Here is a 12,205-nt window from a genome sequence, read left to right on the forward strand (position 1 = left end):
CATGGCTAAGAAGGTTATACATGTGACATGTTTAGTCCACCGGGACCCAGGTAGACACCGTGCTCAGAACCCTTGGCCATTCGCTTCTTACAGCACCACCGACTAGTGCCAGCAGGACCCGCTTCAAAGACAGTCTGTCCCAGAAGAAACACACACATTTTTTTTTTTTTCCAGTGGGGGCACCAAATTCTAGCTGAGATGAGGACGTGGCATATTTCCCCGGCAGGGCAGATACCGTCATCACGAAGGTGGTGTTCCCAGGGCGAGGCTTACCCATGGCACGACGGGTAAGCTGCTGACCTCTGCAGTTTACCCAGCGGTGGGAAACTCGACTGCATCGTTTGTGGTGGGGGACCATGTTCACACTTCAAAAAGATGGTGTATCTATGTGTCCAAATCAAGGTAGAAATATGAGAGTTTGACAAACAATGCTTGCTGTTTTAAAAAAGTACATTTTCACTGATCTAGCCAGCCCACCTCTAGAAATGTATCCGAAGGCTTAGGCTACATAGTTGCTCCTGACAGCCAGCTGGGGACAAACCAAAATAACCAGCCGACCACCACACTCCATGAAATAAATTGCGTTAAAGAAAATGAAAAGAATATTAAGTGGCATAAAAAGTTGCTTCTAATACACAGCTAAGTACAAAGAGCAATATGTAGGGAGAGTATATACAGAGCAACGTTATTTATTGGAAATGGGGAGTGTAATAAGACAGACCATGGGTGAGAGCTAGTGGAATGATTTACAAAAATATTAACCTTTTTTAGGCGGTAATAGGCAATTTACCTATTTACCTTTTAAAATACCTTTTTAAAAGGTATTTAAAAACCTATGGAGGTTTTTCAGTGCTTATGTAAAATCTAAAAAACTTAACAGTGAATGCTTTTTAGCTGTATTGAAAATAAAACAAAAAGATTTTTTAAAAACTTAAGAATAATTAACTCTTGAAGAAACCGGTTATAGAGTATTTACCAACCAGTCATTGAAACAGTTTTTTCTTGGTTATAATCTAACATTTTTTCGAACATCTGCTAGCTTGTCTGTCTCCTACCTTTGAAATTGAATGCCTTCATGATCCACTGATTAAAATAACATGTGACCCCTTCACAATGTCTTCGGACTCTTATCTGGCAGGCAATTATTGTTTTTAATTTAGATGTGTTGCCTGAGCTATGTTGAACAGTCCCCAGATTCTTCCAGTTTAGATCTGATGATAATAGTCATAGCCAACATTCCCTGGACTTTCACCTGTATCCTGAACCGGGAGAAGTACTTTACAAGTGGGATCTCGCTGAATCTCTAAGGGGCATGGACTATGACTATCTCCTCTTTACAGATGTGGAAACTGAGGCTCCAGGAGGTTAAGTAACATGCCCAAGGTTACAGAGTTGATAAAGTAGAAGAGCCATTATTCCAGAACTTGGGCTCTTAATCAGGATAAAAAGCTATGCTGCCATCTATAAGACTGTCCCATCTCAGATTTGATGATCGGAGGTTTTTAAAGCATCTTATAAATCCCATTTTGTAGACAATGACATTGAGCCAGGAAATGGGTGATGTGCCCGGGCTCAGAAAGGTAATCCATAGAGAGGGAGATACAATCCCGCATCCCGTGGGTCTTGTCTCCGCATTCAGTGCTAACTCACTTTTCTGGAGAACATAAACCACCTCAGCATCCTGCATGGCACTGTGATGAAATAACAAGAATGTGACTTTTGAACCACTCAATAATGGAGGAGATGGAAATCTTCCCACCTCATCTTGCTCATTACCGATTGTGCACGCAACACTCGCCCATCAAGATCATTTTCAAAAGATGATTACTTCAGTGTGCCCAGGCCTGCAGGACATAAGTACATGGGCAGTGGTGGTAAGAGCTATAATTATTCTTAATGGGAAAATATGCAGGTAATGACTTGGATGATCATGTATCTGTAATGTATGAGTTCCAAAGCCCAATGAAGTAATTAAGCAATCTGCAAACATGCAGGGGTAAAAGCCTGAAATGAAAAAGAACCAGGATAATGTTCCTTTTGAATAACTGGCAACTTTCTGCAACAGAAGTCATAAACAGAAGAGCTCTTTGTGTGTGTGTGTGTGTGTGTGTGTGTGTGTGTGTGTGTGTGTAATTTCTATTTATCTTTGAGAGAGAGAGAGAGAGAGAGAGAGAGAGCAAGTCGGGGAGGGGTGGAGAGAGAGAGGGAGACACAGAATCCAAAGCAGGCTCCAGGTTCTGAGCTGTCAGCACAGAACCTGATGCGGGGCTTGAACTCACAAACCATGAGATCATGACCTGAGCCAAAGTTGGATGCTTAACCGACTGGGCCACCCAGGCACCCCCAGAGGAGCTCTTTTTAATCAATCTGTCCATATATCTACCTGTCTGTCCGTCCATCCATCCATGCATCCATCCATCCTGTTTGCCTGGTCGCATAGGAAAATATTTCTACATCTTAGAGTACTAAGTATTTGTTTGGGGCCAGTTTTTCCAACTTCTCAGTTCAAAGGATAGCCTTTGTTCTTTCTGGAACGTGAATTTGCATACAGTTTTACCTTCATCGAGTGCATTCAGTTCTCTGAGTCCCTCTCTTGCTCAAGAGCAGTAGCAGGAGAGAGCAGGAATAGTGACCACGGACTGGAAGTTCTGAGTGTGAATTCTGTCTCCTCCACTTACTACATGGTTGGCCTTGGTAATGACTCTCTTCTTTAGGGTGATGATTCTTACCTCATGGGCGGGGTTCAAAGACTAGGAGAAAGTCTCCATCGTGACAGAGCTGTGAGCTGTGCACCTATTAAATGTAACCATTATTATTATTATTAAAACAGGTTTCTTTTTCCCACTTTGTGAATGGAGACTTTGAGGCACAGTGATTTGTCCTAAGGTCTAGAACGGTTAGAGGCAGAAAACTCTTATTTTCTGCTTGTTTTGAGTACAAGGTGGTGTGTTCTTAAAATGACAACAAAAACAAAAAACAGAGAGAGAGAGAGAGAGAGAGAAAGAGGAAGAAAGAAAAAGAAGTGTTGGTAGTTGATCTTGGGGATACACGATAAGCCTGGAGTTGTTCAGAGCATCAATAATAAAAGATTTTCTAACAATGGGCTCTTTCAAATGGTGGGGGTAGAGAAACTATTTGTAAACATGTAAACCAATCCAATCAAAGGGGGTCCTTTTGAGGATACTGAACCAATATATTAGTCTTCTGAAGGATTTATGGAGTAAAAGGCAGGGAGGAAATGGCCAGATTAGGGCTGTCCAGGGAGCCATTAGCAGCACTTACCGACTATTAAAGCACTCTGTCCTTAGAAAACAACAACAGAAATTTAGAGAGAAAGGGTTTTTTTTTTTTCCCCTCCTCTTTGAAAACGCAAGCTCTCTGCTGCTTAAAGCAAAAATGTTGCTGTGAAGTTCGCAAGAGGTTGTCCCATGATTAATTCATGTTGTAGCTTTTAAGTTTCTGTGCAGTAGTGTCTTGGGTTATGATTTTGTCACTGTCACTAACTAAGCGGCTTCGGGCCAAATCAGGATTTTAAGCTGGGAGACCTTGAAAAGCCCACAGAAAATGTTGAGGGATGTTAGTGATGGCCCAGTAGGTGGCAGCCTTCCCTCTGAGTTAATGCCTTGCTGTTCCCTCGCTAGAGACTTGGGAGCAGAGGGAGTGGGGGAAGCTTCTGGCTTTATGTATTTAAACCAATTTCTTCCCTTTTTTTGAGGTGCCCTGGGGAAAACGGCAAGTCAGGAAGGTATGGCATTAAAATGTTTTTTCCCTGCTATTCATGTTGGATAATTGTATGCTGGCTTCTTAGATAAAGTGCCTCTTATTTAAGCTCGCATTGTTTTGTATAATGCCATGCTAAGATGCTGCATGTTCCTCCGTCTGTTGAATACTCTTACTATTTTGTTAACACTTTGTAAAAGACACTGGCTTTCTTTAGATAAAAAGGCAAGTGGGTGTACTACATGCGCAGATATAAACGGAATTTTGGGGGGTGGGAAGTTTTGTTAATGTTTCTTTCCATCTGGGTAAAAAAACCCCACGAACTCCCCTCCCTACCAAGCTCTTGTGATCACTGACCTATGGTTTGTGGTTGTAGTTCCTCATGGAGCCTGGTGTCCTTACATTTCATTCTGAAGCTCGTACTCTCCAGCAGCCTGCAGGAGAACCCTTGCTCCGTACCTTGTTGTCCCAGGGGAGGGTGGCTACTTTCTCTGCTGCATCTGAAGTTGTGGGTTCAGCCTCTCTGGCTAATCCACATGTCTTTATATTTCTTGGATAAGGACAAGGAGAGAAGCTGGGCAGGTGGGGGAAGGAGAAGAACGAACATTCATCGATTCCTTACTTTATATCAGGCACTGTACTAGTTACAAATATTATCTCAATTCTTTTTTTAATTTATTTTTTATTTACTTTTTAAAAATAATATTTTATTTTTTTAACGTTTTATTTTATGTTTGAGAGAGAGAGGGCGAGCACGTGTGTGAGCGGGGGCAGAGCAGAGAGAGGGGGGGACAGAGGATCCAAAGAGGGCTCTGTGCTGACAGTAGACAGCCCCATCCGGGCCTCAACCAAACTCATGAACCGTGAGATCATGACCGGCACTGAAGTCAGATACTTAACCTACTGAGCCACCCAGGTGCCCCTGTAATTCTTTTTTTTTAAAGTTTATTCATTTATTTTGAGAGACAGCGGGGAAAGGGCAGAGAGAGAGGAAGAGAAAGAATCCCAAGCAAGCTTCCCACCGTTAGTGCAGAGCCCGACATGGAGCTCAATCCCACGAACCGCCAGATCATGATCTGAGCTGAAATCAAGGCCACCCAGGTGCCCCTCATGTAATTCTTAAATAAAGGGGTTGGAGCTCATGCGAATGGGATTTATACTATATTTATTTTAGGATGAGAAAACTGAGATCTCAAAGAAATTAAATAACCTGCGGAAGGTTACTCAGCTGGTAAGAGCTAGGACATGAAACCAAAGGTTGACATTGGGGATGTTCCAATTTATTTCTACTCCCCCCACTGCATTTTAAATATGCATTGGCATTTACCCTTAGGCTATGTAGAACAAGTGTTTCATCACCCCGCCTATTTTGTGAATCCTTTTGCCCTAGTATGCTAAATGCATTTCATCTTCTTTAAAACCTTTAAGAACCAGAAATATGCAGTCCTGGCTCTCAACTTGAACCTAAGCTATATTTACTCCAGAATTCAGACTTGTGTGGGCATCTCTAGAGGATCTGGTGGGTTAATCTTTAAGGGTTGCTTTGCATGAGAAGGAGGAGGAGCCCAAATGTGGACAAAGACATGCCTACAGACTGGAGGGGAAGGGTTAGCAAGTAGTCTGTCTCTTAGGATCATTGAGCTCTGTCTGAGTGATAGAAATTATGGGGTAAAAATAAAATATGAAAGAGTCATTTGAAAACTCAGTAAGACATATGGAGCATTCTGTATTGGGGACTCATGTTATAAGCGAGGTCAGAAAGGTATAAAGCAGAAATGTTTCTTCATTTCCGGGCCATCCAGATGTACCGTGTCAGCCATATCAACTTTGACTTTGAATCTTTGGAGTGTCATTAGCAAAAGAGAACGGGCAGTCTTATCTTGGTGAGTGGGCTGCAGCCAGAGAAATGTTTCATAATTGTTGTTATGGTGGCGAATCAGGGAAACCCCAGTTATCCACAGAAGAAGTAAAGGCCAAAAGCTTTGTGTTGAGTTTAGGATTTTGAGGCAGAAGGCTCTGGCGTAGCCTCAAATGATACCAGGAGGGGCAGTTCTTACTTGATTTACTCAAAAGGCAACTCTAGTTCTCACCCATTTAATGGGTCTCTTGAGCTGAGATTCATGAGGAGGTAATGAGCAGACAAGAAATCTTGCTTAATTAGGTCTTCAGTTGATATTAACATGATATCAACATGATCTGTATTTCCTTTTATCCCCCCTTCCTGCCATCTAACCCACTTCTGAAGGGCAGAGTAATTAGTAGAAGAAAAGGGACAGACCTCATCCAGCCTTGAAGGGAATATGGGTAATGCTTTTCCAAAAATAACTTTCAGAGGAGGAGGACATGATTGTTGTTGCCTTTAAGCCTTTGAAGACCTGTTTTATGAAAGAGGCATCGTACTTGTATTGTATACCTCAAGAGGTAGAACTTGGGCCACTGAGTAAAAGTTACAGGGAGAGAGACTTTAGCTCAGTGTAAGGGAGAACTTAGAGACTGTCAAAGCAATGCAGAGGTGGAGTGGGTTGCTTTAGAAGAGACTGAATTCTCTGCCGTTGGAGATGTCCGAGCAGATATCAGAAGCCACCTGGTGGGATTACCCGAGAAAGAGAGACTAGGAATGGTCAAAGTAGCTGACCTTTAATATTCTTTCCGAACTTGAGGTTCTGAGATTCTATGATCATCTAACTAGACTGCCTGGATTTTATTAATCTAGAGAAAGTAAGTTTTTTTTTTTAAGAGTAAAAAACCTTTTCCTATGACTGTAGTAAGTAGTCCAATAGTCTGAACAAAAAAGAGAGCTTAAGCTTCCTTGACCCTTCAGTTTGGCACAGGAGGGCCTCAATCCCCCTATTCATGAGATGAAAATTTCATAAGACTGTCTAGTGATGTTGTCTTCCTGCTTCTGAGAGTAAGTACATTGCTTCTATTCCATTGCTGCCCCATTCTTGTGCAAAGATGAGTTGCCTTACTGATAATCCATCCATAACAAGTATTTTGTGAGATTTTGTAGCATTTACTTAAGATTTGGCAGTTACGGGTAGAGAGTTCATTGTATAACTCACAGCCTTTCTTCATTTCCTGCCTATATTACGCTCTTTTTCTTTCTTAGAACAAGGACAAAATTCTTCATGCCGATCAGTTTCGCGAACACCTAGGTTTTTCGAGATCTGATCTTCTGATCTGTATTAGTCAGGGTAGGTGACATAGCATATTAACTCTAAAAGCTTACAGGCTTCCACCACACCTTTTTTCCCCTCATTCTTGGTAGACGTCCAACATGGGTCATCGAGGAGCTCTATTCCATAGAGCCACTCAGGGACTCAGGCTGACAGAGCCTCTGCCATTTCAACGCATTCAAGTCCTCCTGTATGCTTCTACTTCAAAGCAACACGTGATGTCCTTTTCAAAATCCACTGGCCAGAAGATGCCCCACGTGGTTCTACCCACTTTAAGGGGCTAGGAAATATAAAGAAACCATGGCAGAGTTGGTAAGCGTTACTGTTTCCACCTCTTACCCAAAGTAGAAACTTTCTCAACAAAGATGGCGCCCTCCTCAAAAGGAATTCTCATACCACTTACGTTCCTATTGTCAAGTTAATTTTGCCCACAATTCAGCAATAACTTCTGAGGTAAATCTCTAAATTAGGAAGGTAAGAACTCTGCTTGGCTGAGGTTAGGGTCTGTTGCCCAAAATAATGGGCACTATTTGAAAAGTTCAGATGAAGCCGTAATTATTCACATGCAATACATTAGACTAACTTGGAGTCACAAATTATTTCTGGTTTAGATAGAGAGTAATTATGGGGATATGGCCTTTATTCTTTTAGTTTTACTATGTCGATAGTTTTGAGCTAGGACTTTCTTAATCCAGTCTTTAATAGCATTGGTTTGCGTGTCATTATTTCTTCTGTTTGAGAACGGATTGTTTACCTCTAGTTACAGATGCTTAAGGATTTGTGTTATTTCTGACAAAGTTGATGGTAGAAGAGAAATACTCTAATCTAGGTTTTAATAGTTTCCCCAGTTTGGTTTATTTTTTCAGAAACTGCAATCTATTTGAAAAGCTTAGGCTTTCGATTTTCGCTCTGTATTGGCAGTTGTTTATGGCTATGGAATGTTCTTTGCCTCTCAGTTTTGGATAATTGCTATTCTGGACCATGATGTTGGTTAGCATATTTCTGTCAGTGAGGCATTTTGTCCCCCACTTAAAAAAATGGCTTCTAATTTAGGCTGGCCTTCCCTCGCAAGCTCTTACACAAAGGTAAACTTTTCTGAAAGATAAACTTGTGCATGGTCAGGGTGCCTCAGGCAATTCCTATAAAGTGGTTAATGTCAACACAAGTGGGACATTATCTTAGGAACATATGCTATCTCAAAATGCCATATTCATGCCAAAAAACAAACCCGTAGTTTACCGAAGCAATCAACCAGATAAAATCAAACAAAGCAAGAGCACCCACCAAATAAAAAATGTGGTAAAAGCATTTTTAATTTTGTTTTAGTCATAAATGTTGACAGTCTCTGACTCTGGCCTTCCTGCCAATGAGGGCGCTAAGACCCAGTGAGGGCGCTAAGACTCATCCAAGAGCACAGTGAGAATTCTAAGGGCCAAATGTGGGTTTTGTGTTGATGGATAATGAATACATGGTGCCCCAGAAAATCACAGGTGTGGAGGTGTTGGGATGGCTGAGACACAAAGGATCAACTAGCTTCCTGCCATGTTTACTCTTTGATTCCTTCACCTAAACATGTATGCAATTTTTACCATGTGTCATATGCTATGGCAGATGCTGGAGAAAGAACTGAGAATAAGACAATCTCTGTCCTTAAGGGGCGTGCTCTCTGTTTTCCGAATATCAAATCAAATTTTATCATTTACTTAGGAACGGGCTTCTGAACATACAGGCATTCCTCTTTATAGGTTCCGGGCTCTATAGACCAATCTCCTCCAAGCATGTTCCCAACTTTTGCCTAAAGTGTTTACCATAATATTGATATTTCTGTAGTATAGCATATGCCTCCTCTTAAAATTGAGAAAGCTTATCTTGGAAAAACTTTCACGCTACCAATTAATTCATAAATAATGTTACATAATGCAAGACCCTGGGCAGGAGGCACAAAGGCTCGGTAGTGTGGGTGTAGGCAGGGGAGGGAAAAGCGAAGAGTGGGAGGATGCGTGGGCCCTGTTGGAAGGGGTGGCGAGCTGCCTCTGAGGTGAGAGGACGGTCTTGAGGGAAGCAGAGCTCCAGTTAGATGGGTTCAAGTGGTTTTTAATGAAAGGGAGAATTGCAGATATGGGAATAGGGATAAGGGAAGCAACAGAGGATGTTGAGGCACCAGACACTAGCGACAGCAGGAAGCCATTGTCCCCCATTATTACAGGGAGGGCACAGCGTTCCAAGAGCCCATGAAAAGTCAGAGCCTCAATAGAGGGACCACTGGGCAGCAGCTGTAATAGTAGAGGGCACGGCCACTGTCAAATAAGTGATCCACTCAGATGAGGGAGGGAGAGAAAGAAGAAACACCTGGGCTCCCTCTTCTTATACCCTCTGGCCTCTTGCAGGAGACGCCAGTCAGTCAAGTTCGACTAGAAGATGACCAGAAAGGGAGGCCAAGTGATCTCGTCTAGAGAAGCCAGCTCCCTGAAGCAGAGTCACTGAGAGAAGAGGAGAAAGTGGATCTGAATGGATGGCAAATGGGGACTCACAAGTACACACGTGCAAAGAAGAAAAACAACCTGCAAACACGCGTGGAAGTACAGAATAGAATGGCTCCCCCTCTATCCATAACTTAGCTCTAGGAATCATTACTATGTTATATTGGTGGAATGAAATATGCTTTATATTTCACTGTTTGAAAGAATCTAGGGGCACCTGGGTGGCTCAGTCGGTTGAGTGTCTGACTCTTGGTTTCGGCTCCAGTCATGATCTTGCAGTTTGTGGGTTTGAGCCCCGCGTTGGGTTCTGTGCTGACAGTGCAGAGTCTGCTTGGGATTCTCTCTCCCTCCCTCCCGCTCTCTCTCAAAAATAAATAAACATCAAAAAAAAAAAAAAAAAGAATCTAATTCCCTATATCAAATCTCTTACTGAGTGACAGTGCAGTTTGTTGCATTGTATCTTATTGAAAGCCATGGTCTCCACTAGCTATCCTCCTTCTACTTGAAGAAGCTGGAGCTAAAAGCTATATTTCTTCGGTTGCATTGCAGCTGGGAATCTGCGTGTGAATTATGTCCAGCCTTCCAAGGGGACTTAGATGCAATTCGGAAGGCAGACGTTAGGTGGCAGCTATCTCCCTGCAGTGGAAGACGCGAGCTCTGCGAGTGCCAAGTGTAGGCAGTTATTAGACTCCATGTTCTGCTGTGGGGATGTTAGCTTCCTGGGAGGAGGACTTGGGACCATGGCAGCCCCAGTAGCCAAAACACCATTGTGTCGTGTTGATGGTCTCGGGAGCTTGTGACCCAGCCTAGCGGAGGCCTCCTGACTTTTCCCTCTTGAACCTTTCCAGTGTTTGAAACAACCCAGTTCCCTTTATTCAATCTCCTTGAGAAACTTAGGACAGTCTCTGTTTGTTGCACCAAATCCTGACCCTCATACGAGCTCAGTCCATTTGCGGAACTTAATTCGGTTCTGAAGAATGATGTGAACTCTTAGCATTTATGTGAAAAGAGATGGAGGTCTGTTGAAACCCAAGAAGCATCGTTTGGAGCAGTAAGTGATATTTAGTCTTGAAATTAAAAAAAAAAAAAGGTGTGGGGGGGAATTAATTTCCAAATGATTAGGCAGTATTATTTAATAATAGGCTCACAGGGCCCCTCAGGATTGGTATGTTCTGGAGGTATTGAGGGATCAGCTGCAGAAGGACAAGAATGGAACCAGGAGGTCTTAGGCTCGAGGAGTGTGGTCTGGGGGCACATTGGACTAGATGAGTGGTGGAGTTAGACAGTTTCTATGTAGTGTCACTGAACATGTTACCTTGCTGGCTTAAATCAATGATGAAAGTCATGTGATGAAAGCCTTCACGTGGCATTGCTACCAGTGTGGATTTGCCAAGGTGGGTTTGACTGAGGCACTAAACAGGATCTCAGACTTACCCAGAGCACAATGAGCTCTATGCTGGCTGGCCCCGAGGGCAGTCTCCATAATGGCCCCATGACAACTTGAGGCAGGAATCAGCATTTCCTTAAATTGATCATAAAGGATCCAAGTTCTCCAAAGCATTTGTGAACAATGAAAATTTTACTGGTATCATGGAAGAGACTAAAGATGTGATTTACATTGCATATGCTAGAGTCTTCCACTAAAAAAATCCATTTAGACTTAACTCTGTTCTCAAGTCTTTCGTTTGGCCAGTAGCCAGAAAATTGGCTGCTTATTTTCCTACGCAAGCCATATTCTTGGCAAGTCTATCAGAGATATTGGTGGACACTTTTGGAGGTGGACAGAAAAGGCTTGGGACAGCTGATTACAGCAATAGATTCTTGACATCAGATTAGGATGAGCTCTCCAATCAACCCTTCTAATATCTCTAATAGGTGAAGGTAATGCTGGGACCTTTCTGCATTTCTCTCTCCAGTTGTGAACTGAGATAATAGCATTTTATTCTCATCTCCTTTGCTATCTCCATTCTTGTCAGATTATCAGGCAACAATTTTCTGTTTCCTGACAATAAGAAAGTGGATAACTGCAGTTTCCTTTTCTCTAACTGCTTCAGTGGTTTTTGTAGGTGAGAAATCATATTTAGGCTTCAGCTCCTATAGTCCTAGAGATTCACGGTTCAATCTGTCAGCAGCCCCAGGCAATAATTTCTTCACATAACTGCCACAGTAAAGTGCCCAAATAATATAGCAGAAAAGTGTCTGCTAAAAATGAAATTATATAAACAATATAGTATTGGGGGCTCAACCATTTACAAGTGTCGGCCATGTTTCTACATGTACTTCCTCACTTAATTCATGCAACACACCTTAAGGTAAGTGTCATCAGCTATGTTTCAGAGTTGAAGAATTTGATGCTGAGAGAAGTTCATTCCCTTGTCTGGGCTGTAGAGCTAATAACTAGTGAAACTTAACATCAGTCTCAGGTATGAGTTAGAAGCATGTGCGTGTGTGCGTGTGTGTGTGTGTGTGTGTGTGTGCGTGTGTTGGGGGGGCAGGAAAGACACAATCACAGCCCCCCAGCACAGTCTTCAGGAATGATCCCTTTCAACAGCCAAACCGAAGGGAAAATGCTAGCCTTACCCTGTGGCTGAGGCCGTGGTGAAAAGAAAAAGGGGGGAAGCTGGGAACTAAGACTACAAAACGTGTGGAGAAGGTAATCCATTTCAAGGAAATAATTGCCTTAGCATAATATTTAATTGCAATAAAATCGGTGCTTGAACATTGAAGAAAATTAGAAAATATAGATCAAAATAAGAAAATGGAAGCATGTTCTTACTACCCAGGGGTTACCCCTGTTTCCACCTTGATCAAATGTACTTCCGGGTGGAT

At 42.4% G+C, this 12,205-nt stretch overlaps 1 non-coding gene across 1 annotated transcript; it reads left to right on the forward strand.

Annotated features, from left to right (window-relative positions):
- The first annotated feature begins 211 nt into the window (after positions 1-211).
- LOC122229102 lies at positions 212-372 on the forward strand. Its single transcript, XR_006206957.1, has one exon. It is a non-coding gene; the product is annotated as a U1 spliceosomal RNA (small nuclear RNA).
- The last annotated feature ends 11,833 nt before the right edge of the window (positions 373-12,205 follow it).

Source organism: Panthera leo, chromosome C1 (genome assembly GCF_018350215.1).
Source record: "Panthera leo isolate Ple1 chromosome C1, P.leo_Ple1_pat1.1, whole genome shotgun sequence".
Classification (NCBI taxonomy): domain Eukaryota; kingdom Metazoa; phylum Chordata; class Mammalia; order Carnivora; family Felidae; genus Panthera; species Panthera leo.